The following is a 13,884-nucleotide window of genomic DNA, read 5'->3' on the forward strand; positions in this document are numbered from 1 at the left end:
CTGAGCTACATCTCCACCTCTTTCTATTTTTTTTTTTAATTTTGAGATAGGGTCTTGCTGAGTTGGCCAGGCTAACCTTGAACTTGTGTTCCTTCCTCCTCAGCCTGCTGAATCACTTGGGATTACAGGAATGAACCACTGCAACTGACTACCTTTTTTTCTTATATGCTGTGTGCATATTGGACAATATGTCTACCTCTGATTAGAGATGGTAGTCCTAGTTATGTCATCTCAGCAGAAAAGGAACTTTTCTTCCTTAGTGTCTTTAAGTGCCTCTGTGTGGGTCATGTTCAGCTCTAAATAGGTTTCTGTTGCCAGAGGAGACTGATTAGCCAGTTTGTGTCACACATTTACCCTAGGCACAAGGAATTGGGAAGACTTCTCCGAAGGAAGAAGGGATATAATAAATTGATGTTGTGTAGAAAATTTTTTCCTTGAAAAATGCTGGAATAGTCTCATTAATAAATTTTTTTTCTCTTTTTGTTCCTTTAAAGAACTCTTGTACCATTGGGGGTGAGTGTATAGTTCAGTGGTAGAGTGTCTAACACATATCAGACCCTGGGTTTGATTCCCTAGCACTTTAAGGAGGGGAAAAAAAACCATGATGGTGCTAATGGATTTTGAACATTTTTTGTTTATTAATATATCTGAAATATCATAATGTGTGTGAGAATTCCTAAGGCAGTGATAGGTATATATAAAGATGAATTTTCCTTTGTTGATTTGTTGAAGCCCTGTTATTTTGTTATTGATTGGAATTTTGTTGGGTTTGAAAAAATTGAAACATGTCTCCTTGGGCTGGAGATGCTAATCTTCTAGATTTCCCTTTGTAACTCTGTTGGAATAGCAGAAGTGGAATTACCTTGGAGTAAAAAAAATCAAGACATGATTGCTTATGTCTGTAATTTTTTTATTTTGAAATTTTTGTGGTACTAGGGATTGAACACAAGGGCACTCTACCACTGAACTACATCTCCAGCTCATTTTAAAAATTTATTTTGAGACAGGGTCTCACTGAGTTGCTCAGACTGGCCTTTAACTTGTGATCCTCCTGCCTCAACCTTTTGAGTCACTGGAATTATAGACTTATGCCCCTATGCCATGTGCTTTTAAAAGTAAAAATCTTAAAAGCGCAGAAATACCCATCATTTAAAACTCATGGTCTCTTAGGACATTGACATAAAGAGAAGATGGGGAATGAGGGTTTTTTGTTTTGTTTTGTTTGTATTTTTTGTTTTGGTACTGGCGATTGAACCCTGGCACTTAACCACTGAGCCACATCCCAAGCCCTCTTTTATATTTTACTTAGAGACAGGGTCTTGCTGAGACTGGCTTTGAACTTGCTATCCTTCTCTCTTAGCCTCTGGACCACTGGGATTATAGGTGTGTGCCAGTGTGCCCAGTTGAAATGAAGGTTTTTATTGATACTGATGTTTTTCTTATTTTTATTTTTCTCACTACTGGGGATTGAACCCAGGACCTTGCATCCCCAGGCACCCCCCTCCTTTTTAAAGGTTTTTTTTTTTTTTTTTTTAAGTTGTTGATGGACCTTTATTTTATTTATATGCGGTGCTGAGAATCGAACCCAGTGCCTCACACATGCAAGGCAAGTGCTCTACCACTGAGCTACCACTCCATCCCCCAAGCCCTTTTTTAAAAAAATTTATTTTGACACAGTGTCTCGCTAAGTTGCCTGGGCTAGCGTCCAACTTGCAATCCTGCCCCAGCCTTCTGACTTGCTGGAAGTACAGGTTTGTACCACTGCTCCCAGTGACACATTTTTACTTACCTTAGCAATTGTGTGGTGAGGTTGAGGACATAGATGCCATCTTCTTTGACATATACCAGTGACTCATATATGGGGAGGGAGGTAGTGTATGTGTGTGTGTTTACGTTGTGAATTTTGTCAAGGCATTTTTAAGGAAAATAATATATTTATTCCCTGACAAAAGGGATATTCAACTGTAAGCTGCCAGGCACTTGATATATAATTTTTTCCCCTGAACTGACTGGAGTCAGATTGAAGGAAGTGAAAATTGATTTTGTGCAAATGTTGAAAACTTCAGACTGATGTACCCATGTCTAAGGCAGCCTGAAAGATAGATGTTAAAAGGCGGATATGATTAGGACAAAGCAACTGTCAGGAACTGCTATGAGTGGGGTTTGAGAGGTAGACAGGAGGCACAGTAGAGTCTCGGTTTGCTGAGTTCATAATGTGAAGATTTAAGGCATATTTATGAGAAGCTTTATGTGGGTGTGTGAGAGATTGCATTTTAATTTGTCTAGTCCAATTGGTGTGGTTTTAGGTTGAAATCATGAGCTTGATCTTACATGTGGTCTCTTTAATTTTTCACAGAAGAAAAATGACAAGTGTTTCTCCTTTGGAATGCTGAGTATGGGTTTCAAACATGTTAATGATGCTCTAGAAAAGCAATAGCAGAGGAACATTGAACATTTTGAAGAAGATTAAAGTTAATTAGGTTTTTAGATTAGTATAATAACTTTCTTCATTAAGTCTAATAAGAAATTAGCTGATTTTTCTCATATTACTGCCTTGAATTTTGGCTTCTCATTTGTTATCCTCCCTTTTCTTTCTCCTTGCCTTCTGGGTAGAATTCTCATCCAGCTTTCTCCTCTTATTTGTGAATGTCTCTTTTCATGTGATCCCTTATGGCTGAGTCTATTGTTAGAAGTGCTCGAACTCCAATTCTTCTTCTTCTTTTTTTTTTAATTGAACCTAGGAACACTTAACCATGAGCCACATCCCTAGCCCTCCACTCCAATTCTTACCCTTCATGTGTTTCTGAGGACTGCAATTAATTTAAAAAATGGTTCATTATTGATCTCCTTACCTCTAGTCTCACCATTTAATCCATTTTCTCTTGTTCCTTATTTAACTTGAGCTGGAAAAGCAAAATATAAATTTTGGAAAATCATTAACTGGTTGTCATCTGGGAATTTTATATCTTAAAGTTGTCTGTCTGACTTAAACTCTTTTAAGTTTCCAGGGAGGAGGCTATATTTTCTTTGACTTGGGATGTGTCAAGGATGCTGTCTGCTTCTGGATCACTACCCTTGTGTGAGCATATGCTGCTTTGCAGAGATTCAAGTTCTGCTCTAGCCAACTCGGAAGTGAGGAAAGAAGAGTGAAGTTATTAAATTCTAATGTTTTCTGTTATTTTGAAATTTCTTTTTTTGTTTTTTAAAGAAATCATTCTTGTTAAATTCACAGATATAACTCTGAGATAATGATACTTTTAAGTTACAGTAGGTAATATTACTGCCTTAATTTATTTATACATTGTAGCTGAGAAAGTTATCTTGGGTATTAAAATTTTGGCTTTGGCATGACTTCAGTCATGATGTTGCAGTAACTTGGTTTCTACCAGTTAATTTCTTAAGAAAGTGATTCCAAGTTGAAATGCATGTTATGCATTTATTTGAATGTGTAATCAGGAAGCAAGTGCCTCTCTTTGGATTGCTTCTGAATAGCAGCAGGGTGCACTTGAATTAGTAAGGAAAATGAGAACATGAATATGTGTGGTACTCTATTTTAACTTAAAGTCCATTCTGTCTGTCCATCCTAGGGGTGGGAAAGGATGATAGGTTAGGGGATTTGCTAGGCTATACTGATGTACATTCAAATTACTTGATCTTACATTTTTATTTCTTGGATTGACTTTCAAAGATAAACAATTTCGTGGATTAAAAGTGAAATTGGCATCTCAGAAAGTTCTTTTAAAGCATCTGTCGAGATTCTTTGAAACATTGTCTGTTTTTATTTGAATCATTGTCTGTTTTTTTCTGTAACTAAGGTGTATTATCTAGGGGCCTGAGGTTTTTTTGCCAAATATCCTCCAATAATGGAAGGGTAAAGGTGGAGACAATTGTGTTTTATTCAGGTTCACCCTTTTATCACAGGGCATGTGGGTTATGCCAGATATATATCATCATTTGTTTTCTTCCCATAAGGGTTGTATTATGAAGTCTGTTATTCTTTGCAACCATATTGCTAGTTTATCTTCACTGATGATTGTGGAAAATGTCTTATTTTGCTACCAGATTATGGAAAATTAACTAAAAAATTGGGGAGAGGGTTGGAGATAGGATGGGGTAGAAAATATGTATTAACTTTGTTTGTTTATTGGTACAGAGTCTCTCTGTTGCCCAGGCTGGTATTGAGCTTGTAGGCTTAAGCATTCCATTGCCTTAACCTCCTGAGTAGCTTGGACTACATGGACTACAGACCTGTTCCACTACATCCAGCTGTATTAACTTTTTTTGGTACTGGGGATTGAACCCAGAGGTATTTTACCGCTGAACCACATCCCTAGCCCTCTTTTTCAAAACAATTTTGTGACAGGGCCTCTCTAAATTGCTGAGACTGCCTTCAAACTTGTGATTCTTCTGCCTCAGCTCCTGATTTGTTGTGATTACAGGTGTGCACCACTGCACCCGACTGTATTAACTTGATTATCTTGAAGTTGGCAAATTATTTTGTGAATTCTTGTTTCTGTCATTTTATTATTTGGTAAAATGAGAGTTGGTGGAATGATAACAGAGAGGAAAATAGTTATATCACTTCTTGGTGAGACCCCTCGATCAGATGTGTTTAAGAGAATTTGGTATAAAGTAGGTTTATCAGTGTAGCAAAAGCACTAAAATAATTTTTAAAATTTTTATTTTATTTTATTTCTTTGGTACCAGTGATTGAACCCAGGTGCTTAACTAATGAGCCATATCCCCAGCCCTTTTTTTATGTTTTGAAGTGGAGTTTGCTAAGTTGCTTAGCACCTTACAAGTTGTTGAGGCTGACCTTGAACTTGCAATCCTCCTGCCTTACCCTCTTAAGTCCCTAGAATTACAGGCCTCTGCTACCATACCCCCACCTCACTTTTCAAATATTTAAGAAGTATGATAATATAGATATAATTATGGTTAAAGAGTATGACAAATAGATATGATGACAGTTTTTTAGATTAAAAGACTGAGGGCTGCCAAATTAATGAGTATGAGATATAGGAGAAGGAAAAAAGATTTTAGATAGTTAAAATCATTTTGAATTAAAGAGAAAAAAAAATAACTTGAGCAAAGGTCATCTCAAATCAGTGGGAGGAGGGAATCAGAATTCTTCATATAGCCTTGAATCTGATCCTGAGATGAATAATATGAATACTTTTAAATGGTTGATAGCACTCAATTCTTCACCTGAAAGGTTCTGTCATTTTAACACAGTACTGTTTTGCTGGTTTTAAAATAAATATTCAGGTGGATGTCTTAAAATATCTTTCTCTTTTGGCAGTTGATAATAAACAATATGTTCTCAAAAAAATGTTCTTTTTGCTCGTTACAGTGGCATACACCTGTAATCCCAAAGGTTCAGGAGGCTGAGGCAGAAGGATTCCAAGTTCAAAGCCAACCTCTTAGTGTGACCCCATTTCAAAATAAAAAAAATTAAAAGAGCTGGGGATGTGGCTCATTGGTTAAGAGCCCCTGGGTTCAATCCCTGGTACAAAAAAAAAAAAAGGTATTTCTAAGAAATGCCTACCTAAATTGGCATAGTGGTACATACCTTTAATCCCAGCAACTTGGGAGGCCAAGGCAGGAGGACTGCAATTTTGGGGCCACCCTCAGCAACTTAGTGGAAGACCCTGTCTCAAAATAAAATGTAAAAAGGGACAGGCACAGTGGCACATGCCTGTATCATAGCTAGGGAGGCTGAGGTAGGAGGATTGCAAGTTCACAGCTAGCCTCAGCAATTTAGTGAGGCCCTGAGCAACTTAGTAATACCCAATCTCAAAATAAAAATAAAAAGGGTTGGAGATGTGGCTCAGTGGTTAAGTATCCCTGGGTTCAATCCCTGGTACCAAAAAAAAAAAGGTGGGGGTTGTAGCTCAGTGGTAAAGTACCCTTGGGTTCCATCCTCAGTATGGGTAAAAAAATAAATTAATAAGAAAGTGGGTGGGGGTAGAAAAAGAGGGGGAGAGGTAAATGCCTACCTAAAGTCTCTGTAATAGTTGAACTTCTGCAGTAACTGTAAACAAAATAAAAACAATGAAAATGGGACTGCAAATATGTAGAATACCTTATATTTTGGATAAGCCTCTCAAGATGACTGATTTTATAAAGCTTTAGAAAAACATTTAGTAATGTGTGCTTTTACTTTTCTATTTTGCAGTTAACTAGCTTGCCATAGTTTATACTTTAGAAAACATTTTGAAACCTGAGTTTTATGCATTGTACACATGAAAGATACTTTTAACTTTGTCATCATTTAAAAACTTGTAAAAAAGTATATTCATTATAGGAAGTTAAAATAACAAGAAAATTAAACATCAGGCCTAGCACCTTTTGATAAATTGTCAGTATTTTGATGTATGTTGATGTAATCTATTTCATTCCTTGCTTATGACATAAACACATTATACATTTTTACTGTATAACATTGATTGTTATATATCTGCTGTTTAAACTAGAAATGAACAAAACTTTCACTAATAAAGTCATCTGGTCTGGGAAGTTCGTGTAATTTATAGAAGATAAACTATATTCCTCTGATGGGCTTGAAAAATTCATGTCTCTTTCTGGATGTTAAAGGTAGTAAAGTTCTGGTCCTGGAACAGGTTAAAAGTATCCTTAGTATTGTTTTAGAGAAGAAGGTATAAATTTTGTTTAAGCTATTGTGGGTCCTGGGACTATATAGGCTTTTGGGATGTGAAGCTGATAATGGGATAGTTAAGATAAATGATCACTACCTGAAAATCGAAAAGAATCTAAGCTTAGCTTGGAAAGGTCTTAAACAAAACAAAACACTGAAAAACTAAGGTTCAGCAAAGTGTAATTACTCAACTTTTGTAGCTATTACCACAAAATAAGTGTTTCTTTTTTTGTTTTTCCTACATTTGTACTGTGGAGGTTAGAGTCTCCTTACTGCTTCAGCATTTAAAACTGAAAGACAATATTTACTGTATCCTCTAGGAAACTTTCTAGCATGACTTTATTTATAAAAATTAAAAAACAATTGGTGTGTGGCTAATGACTATGTTCTGAATAGGTTTAAGAATTGAAAAAAAGTAGAGGAGAAAGTGGAAGGGGGCCTGGAAATATTTGTTGAGTTTTGCACATATTATCTCATTTAATTTTCAAACCAACTCAGATGGGAGGTGGTGTTTTTATTTTGTAAAAGAGAAAAGTGTTAGAGATGAAGCAACCAAAGTCACATAGCCATCAAATAGTGAAGTTGGGATTCAGATCAATTCTAAAACTTTGTTTTATTTATGCTAGGTAGTGTTCTGGAAGAAAAGTAGTACCTATTCATTAATGTGCTCTTGTAGCATTCTTCATTTTAAAGGAGCAACATGATAGAATATCTCACATCTCTTAGGCTCAAGTTAAAAACAAAAACTCTAGCCTTTTTTAAATGTTCTCTTTCTTTGGGTCTCTTGCTCCTGCATGCAGGTGTCCTCAGTCCCTATCATCCAAGCCTGTCTTTTCAAGCAGAATTTATTTAAAGTATTTGATGCTTCAGAAAGGCTTTGATCTTGTCCTGTTCTAATAAAGAATTTTGGGATTTTTTTTGGTTCTCTTCTTTTTCAATTAGTCCTTGTTATTATTTTGCACTCCAGAAGAGCTTAAATTTTATCCCCAGCTTAGTCAGGAGAAAACACCAGGGGATGTTAGATCTGATTTCATGGCAGATGGTAGTGGGTTCTCTTAAGTTTAATCTCCTTTATATCTTAGTTAAAACTAGATGTTGTGTAGTTGACTGGCAGCAACTGAGACAAAGCCAGACTTAACTATGTCCTAAGCTTTTACTGTTAACGACGAGAGCCTGCACAGATCTTCTGTTTGTTTCCTTGTTTGCCCCTTCGTGTGAAGAGAACTTTAAACTCCTACAAATGTGCTTTATAGACTAATTGACAGTTATCTTTTAAACATTTTTTGATTCATTTTTGCATCCGATTTTGTAAAAATGCTTATTAAAAGAAATCTTGTCAATGTTATTGTCATGTTCCTTTTACAAGTATTACCATTGAGCAAAAGATTGAAGACCTTGTTCTTAGATCTGGGCTTATGTATTTGCCCATAGTTTTGTGAATAGGGAAAATTTGGATGTTTTAATTCATAATGTAGTGTGGTTTTTAATGTATTTTTCATTACTAACATGTTAGCTATGCAATTTAAGAACTTGCCAATATGTTTTTGATCTAAAAGAGAATAGGATGGATGTAAATATGTTTTTCGTTGTAGGTACTAGGGATGTATTCAGAGGCCCTCTACCACTGAACCACACCCCCAGTCATTTTTATTATATTTTGAGATAGAGTCTTAAGTTTCTGAGTCTGGGATCTTCCTGCCTCCGCCTCCCAAGTCACTGGGATTATAGGCATGCACCACCATGCCTTTCTAATATGTTTAGTTTACCTGGCTTCTTTCTTCCAGTGTCAGTTGTTTGCTGTCTTTGAGCTGATACTATTTAGGAACCATATCATAGTAACTGAAGAAGGAACTTGGTTAGGAATTAGAACTTAGAGGAAGGAGGAGGTTGTGATGAAAAGAATGTTAGAGTTGGTGAAAAATTTGAGAATTAGCATGGCAAGGTTAAGTGATTATTTAAAATAGTCTGTAACAATTTTTATTTGTTCATTTGAATGTAACCTTATCTTTGAAGAGTTTTGAGACTTTGAAAAATTTATTCTGTTTGGCCTAATTTGGGCCCGCCCTTTTGTCTTCCAGTTCTTTCATTCGACTGAAATTTACTCCCTTTTTCATTTCCAGCCTGCTCAGATTTTAGCAGAGAACCTTATTTCCTGCTTCTGATAAAACTGGAATTCTTCAACATTGCCAAACTTAGTACTTTAAACTTCATAGAAGCCTCTTGCTACCTTGCATTTACTTTTCATTTGAGGGTACAGGAACTGCCATTTATCCGCTTGGCTCTTACTTCCTCCTGTGGTCCTGATTGTGTGTGCTCCTGTCTTTGGCCCAGAAATATTCATTCTTCAATTAGGAGTCATTAGTGATCTTTTGTCTCTCCCCTCTCCTAATATTTGTTATTAATTCCAGTTGTGATAATAAAAAGTATGACAGTGCTGGTAGGCACTCAGCTGAGTGCTTTATGTGTCTTAGAGTATTTGGTTTCATCTCCACAGCAACCCTGGGAAGTGGGCACAGGCAGTGCTTGCTTTGCAAGCTTCTGATATGCACACATTTTCAGTTACCACCATTTACTTAAATACCAACAGTCCCCCAACAACATGGTTCATAATTTAGTTACCACAGCATATTAATCAACAGTGAGGGTTGCATAAAGTACAAACTTTACTGTTAGCTCGTAAGTGTACAAATCACCACATAAATAACTGATAACATCATGGTAAGTGACCAGTCATGTCACTTCTTCCAGTTTGTTGGCGGTTATTCATTGTGCATCTTTTCAGTTTATGTAGAGTGTGTAGTTGTGTTGTCCTTCCCTTCCAGCAATAAACCCACTTGAACCATTTTACAGAAGTGGAGAATTAAAAGAGGAAATTAACCAACAAAAAATGAATGTTTGGGCAAAGAAATGAAACAATGATAAACCTTGAATTTAAATTTGAGTAGAAGAAAATGGAATGTTTATTCTACTGCTGTTTAAAACTCTAGGTATGTGCCAAAGGAATTTGCTGGAGACACATTCCTTAACTTATGGGAGGAATGCAGTTGTGATGAAAAGGAAGATGATGTCCAAGAGAAAGTGTTGTCATAAAAAAAGTCACATTAAAGGAACTCCTGGAGATAATTTATGAACTTGAAAACGAAAAGATTGAGAGCTGAATAGGGTAGTGCACACCTGTAATCTCAGTGACTGGGAAGGCTGAGGCAGGAGTATTGCAAGTTTGAGGACAGTTTTGGCAATTCAGCAAGATTTTGTCTCAAAAATGGACTGGATATGTGGGCATGCAAGCATTGTTAATAGTACTTTTGAGGGTTTTTTTTTTTTTTTTTTGGTGGTGTAGTTATTAACAAAAAAAGGTTTTTTAACCTTAACAACAACAACAAAACTTCTCAGTGTTCTATAAAGTTTTAATTTAGTATATTAAATAAACATTGACTTTCCATTCTGTATGTATTTGTAATAGTAAAGGAGTTTTTAATATGATGACAATTTTTTTTCCCCTGTCTGTGCTGGGGATTGAACCCAGTTCCATACAAATCAAAAGCTCTGCCACCTAGCTACATAGCTATATCTCCAATCTCTCATATGTTATCTTAATTGATGCTCACAGTGGGCTATTCTCGACATTTTAGAAAATAGGAAACAGGCTTATAGAGTTCAGTTTTACAGCTGATAAACGAAAAAAACAAAATCTAAGCCTTCAGCTCCTTCTACATTTAATGTTTTTCCCCCCTTGTTTATTGAGTCATAATTCACATACCATAAAATTCACCCCTTTGGTTGCAAAGGTCTCATATCTGGTCAAGAGTTGAATTTTGGGTGGGTAGATAGATGTGTCTAAAGCAAAGAGAATGTGCCAGATGTGTCCCCATTAGATGTTTCTCTGATAATGTCCCTAATCATACCAGGGAGACTAGCATTGATGAGAACTCAGACAGAGGCTTAAGAAGGTGGAAAGGACCCCTGACCTGCCTGGCTTCCTTAGCTTGTACCTTAGCTTTGCAGATAGCTACCCTGGGCCCCAGCTGACTGCATGTACATGAGCCAGCTCAATAACACTACTGTAACTACCTACCAGATAAAATCCAGGGTAGGGAAAAAAAGTATATAATTGAATAGTTCTTAGTACCTTCACGAAGTTGTACAGCCATCACCCCTGTGTAATCCCAGACATTTTCGTCATCTCAGAGAAATCCTATTATATCTATTAACATTAAATTCTGGCCCCCCTACTGTACCCCCCGCAACTACTAATCTATCTACTTTTTGTCTTTGGATTTGCCTGTTATGGACATTTCATACAAATGGAATGGTACAATTTGTAGCTTTTTGTGACAGACTGCTTTCACTTAGTGTGATTTTTATTTTCTTTCTATTTTAAAGGCATAGACAAGTTTATTTAGCAAAGTAGATACACATTCAAGGAAGAATTGGGCAATCTCAAGAGAGATTTACCCCTTTGAGGTAAAGCAAGCAATGTGCATTCAAGGGAGAAGGTGGGCTATATCAAGGGAGAGACAACCATGTAGTATAATTTTATAAAGGTTCAGTTATTGCAGCATGTACCAGTACTTTGTTACTTTTATGGTTATATATTTCATATTAAGAATGTATTACCTTTTGTTTATCCATTCATTAACTGATGGGTGTTTGACTTTTTAACTATTGTGAATAATGCTGCTATGAGCATTTATGTATACATTTTGGGGCATAATAATTATACTTAGAGGTATAATTATGGGCCGTATGGTCACTCAATGTTTAACCTTATGAGAAACTACCAAGCTGTTTTCCCAAAGTAGGTGTACCATTTTACATTCCCAGCATGAAAATGTATGGAGTAAGAGAGTTCCTATTTCCCTGTATTTTCATCAACATTAACTATTGTCTTTCTTTATTATTCTAGCTCTTCTGGTAAGTATTAAGTGATATTGTGGTTTTGATTTGCATTTACCTGGTAGCTAATGAGATTGAGCATCTTTTCATGTGCTTATTGGCCGTTTCTATGTCTTTCTTTGGAGAGTCATTTCAAATCCTTGGCTAATTTTACATTGGACTGTCTTTTTTTCTTATTGAGTAGTATAATTTCTTTTTATATTCTGGATACTAGATCCTTATTAAATATATGATTTGCAGAAATTTCCTCACATTTTTGGGTTTTCTTTTAATTTTCTCTATACTATCCTTTGAAGCACAAAAGTTTTAAATTTAAGTGATGTGCAATTTATTTTTTCTGTTGTGGTTGACTAGTTTTAGAAAGTCATGTCTTGTTTTTGCTAGTGCATCATCATGGTTCTTTATTTTTCTTGTCAAAAAATCTTCCTTTACTTTTAAATTCTGTCTAAAGGTTTCAACTTTTTCTTTTTCTTTTCATTTTTTTGGAGGTGGAGTCTTACTGTGTTGCCCAGGCTAGCATCAAATTTGTGATTCTCAACTAAGCTTCCCAGGTAGCTGCAATTGCAGGCATGCGCCACTGTAACTACGCACCTCCCCCCATTCTCCTTTTAAATTTCTCCCCGTTTATAAGCTGTCATACAACTCTAGTCCACTTCTCACTTTTAAGACAGCCCTAGCTTGGAATCTTTAATTCTTCATGCTTTCTTCTTAATACTTTATAATCAAAAGTATTGACCCCTGCTTTTATAATTTGCTATTACTCTTTCCTAGGTCACCGCTGCAACTTTTTGATACCCCTTTCTGGTCAGGTTTATCATGTGTAATTCTGTTAGATTAATTTTCTCCTTCCATGAGTTTGACTTCCTCTGGCTCATGGATCCTTTATTGAATTGTTTGCCCATGGCCTTTCTATCCATTACTTCTTTTTCTCCTGTACACAGCCCTCACTTTTCAGTTAGAGAATTCAGGTCCCAACTGTGCCTTCTTATTGTATTCCTCAGCTTGGTTCTAAGAATGTAAGTATTGGCATTGCAAATCCTGGTCTACCATTTACTAGTTTGTTGACAGGGATTAAGTTATTTGACCTATGTAAGCATTAGTTGTCTCATTTTTTTTTTTTTTTTTTTTTTTTTTGGCAGTACTGGGGATCAAACTCAGGGCCTTGTGCTTGCAAGGCAAGCACTCTACCATCTGAGCTATCTCCCTAGCCCACTAGTTGTCTCATTTTTAAAAAGGGCTAATGCCATCTACTTTCTGCATGTTTGATAGAATTAGATAAAATATATATAGTACTATAGAGTGGATATTTAATAAATTTTGGACATTATGATGTTGTTCTTCATTCTACTTGAGGTGGTAACTCTTAATTCTACTGCCCAAATCCTTCTTATTGTTTGCAAGTTGGGTCCATTTCAGACTACCATGCCTTCCATGAACCTGTTGCTGGCATTTTACTTCTTCACCAAACTGGTTCCTCCTTTGATATCTCATAGAACTATATGAAAGCATGGGCTGTTTGTTGTGGATATACTGCCACCACCTAATGTAGTCCTTGATGGGTGGTGAGTGCTCAAATATTTATTGAATAAATAAATCATCCTTTTTTTGGGGGGCGGTTTGGTACTGGGGATTGAACTCAGGGACACTCAACCACTGAGCCACATCCCCAGCCCTATTTTGTATTTTATTTAGACACAGGGTCTCACTGAGTTGTGTAGGGCCTTGCTAAGTTGCTGAGACCAGCTTTGAACTCATAATCTTTTTACCTCAGCCTCCTGAGCTGCTGGGATTACAGGTGTGCAACACCACGCCCAGCTATAAATCATCTTTTAAAATGCCATGAGATATCATTGTTAATGTTATGAATTTACATGATTGCCATATGTCAGTATCTTTCTAAAGATGTACATGAAGCATATATCAGATGTAAGAAAACCTTTCAACTGTTAAGTTCTTCATCATGAGTTATTTCTGACCTGATAAATATGCAGAGCTTATCTTTACTTTTGGTATTCTATAGTGCTTCTAAGTCTGAGGTATGAATATAAGATACCTAACTTTTTTACCATCTAAGCTCATATTGTACAACTAAAGTTGATAGAGGAGAGTTTGACAGGTGTGTTGAGAAATAGTTTAGGTTCTTAAAAGTGGCCCTTAAAAAACAAAGCAAAAAACATTCAGAAATGAGAGAGTGGTTTTTAAACTTTAATCTACAGTGGATATACTCAGCCAAGAAAGAGAGTAAGTGCTTTTCTAGGAACCCAAAGGTAGCACCATACAGGTACCATCAGAATACCAGTGGAGAAGACATAGCCCTGGCCCTCTGTGTG

General features: G+C 36.3%; 1 protein-coding gene across 2 annotated transcripts in view; it reads left to right on the plus strand.

The window, feature by feature from the left end:
- Positions 1-13,884, plus strand: part of Ctnna1 (catenin alpha 1) — a 173,474-nt gene that overhangs the window by 38,191 nt on the left and 121,399 nt on the right. The gene's annotated exons all lie outside the window — the stretch shown is intronic.

Source organism: Sciurus carolinensis, chromosome 6, assembly GCF_902686445.1.
Source record: "Sciurus carolinensis chromosome 6, mSciCar1.2, whole genome shotgun sequence".
Classification (NCBI taxonomy): Eukaryota; Metazoa; Chordata; class Mammalia; order Rodentia; family Sciuridae; genus Sciurus; species Sciurus carolinensis.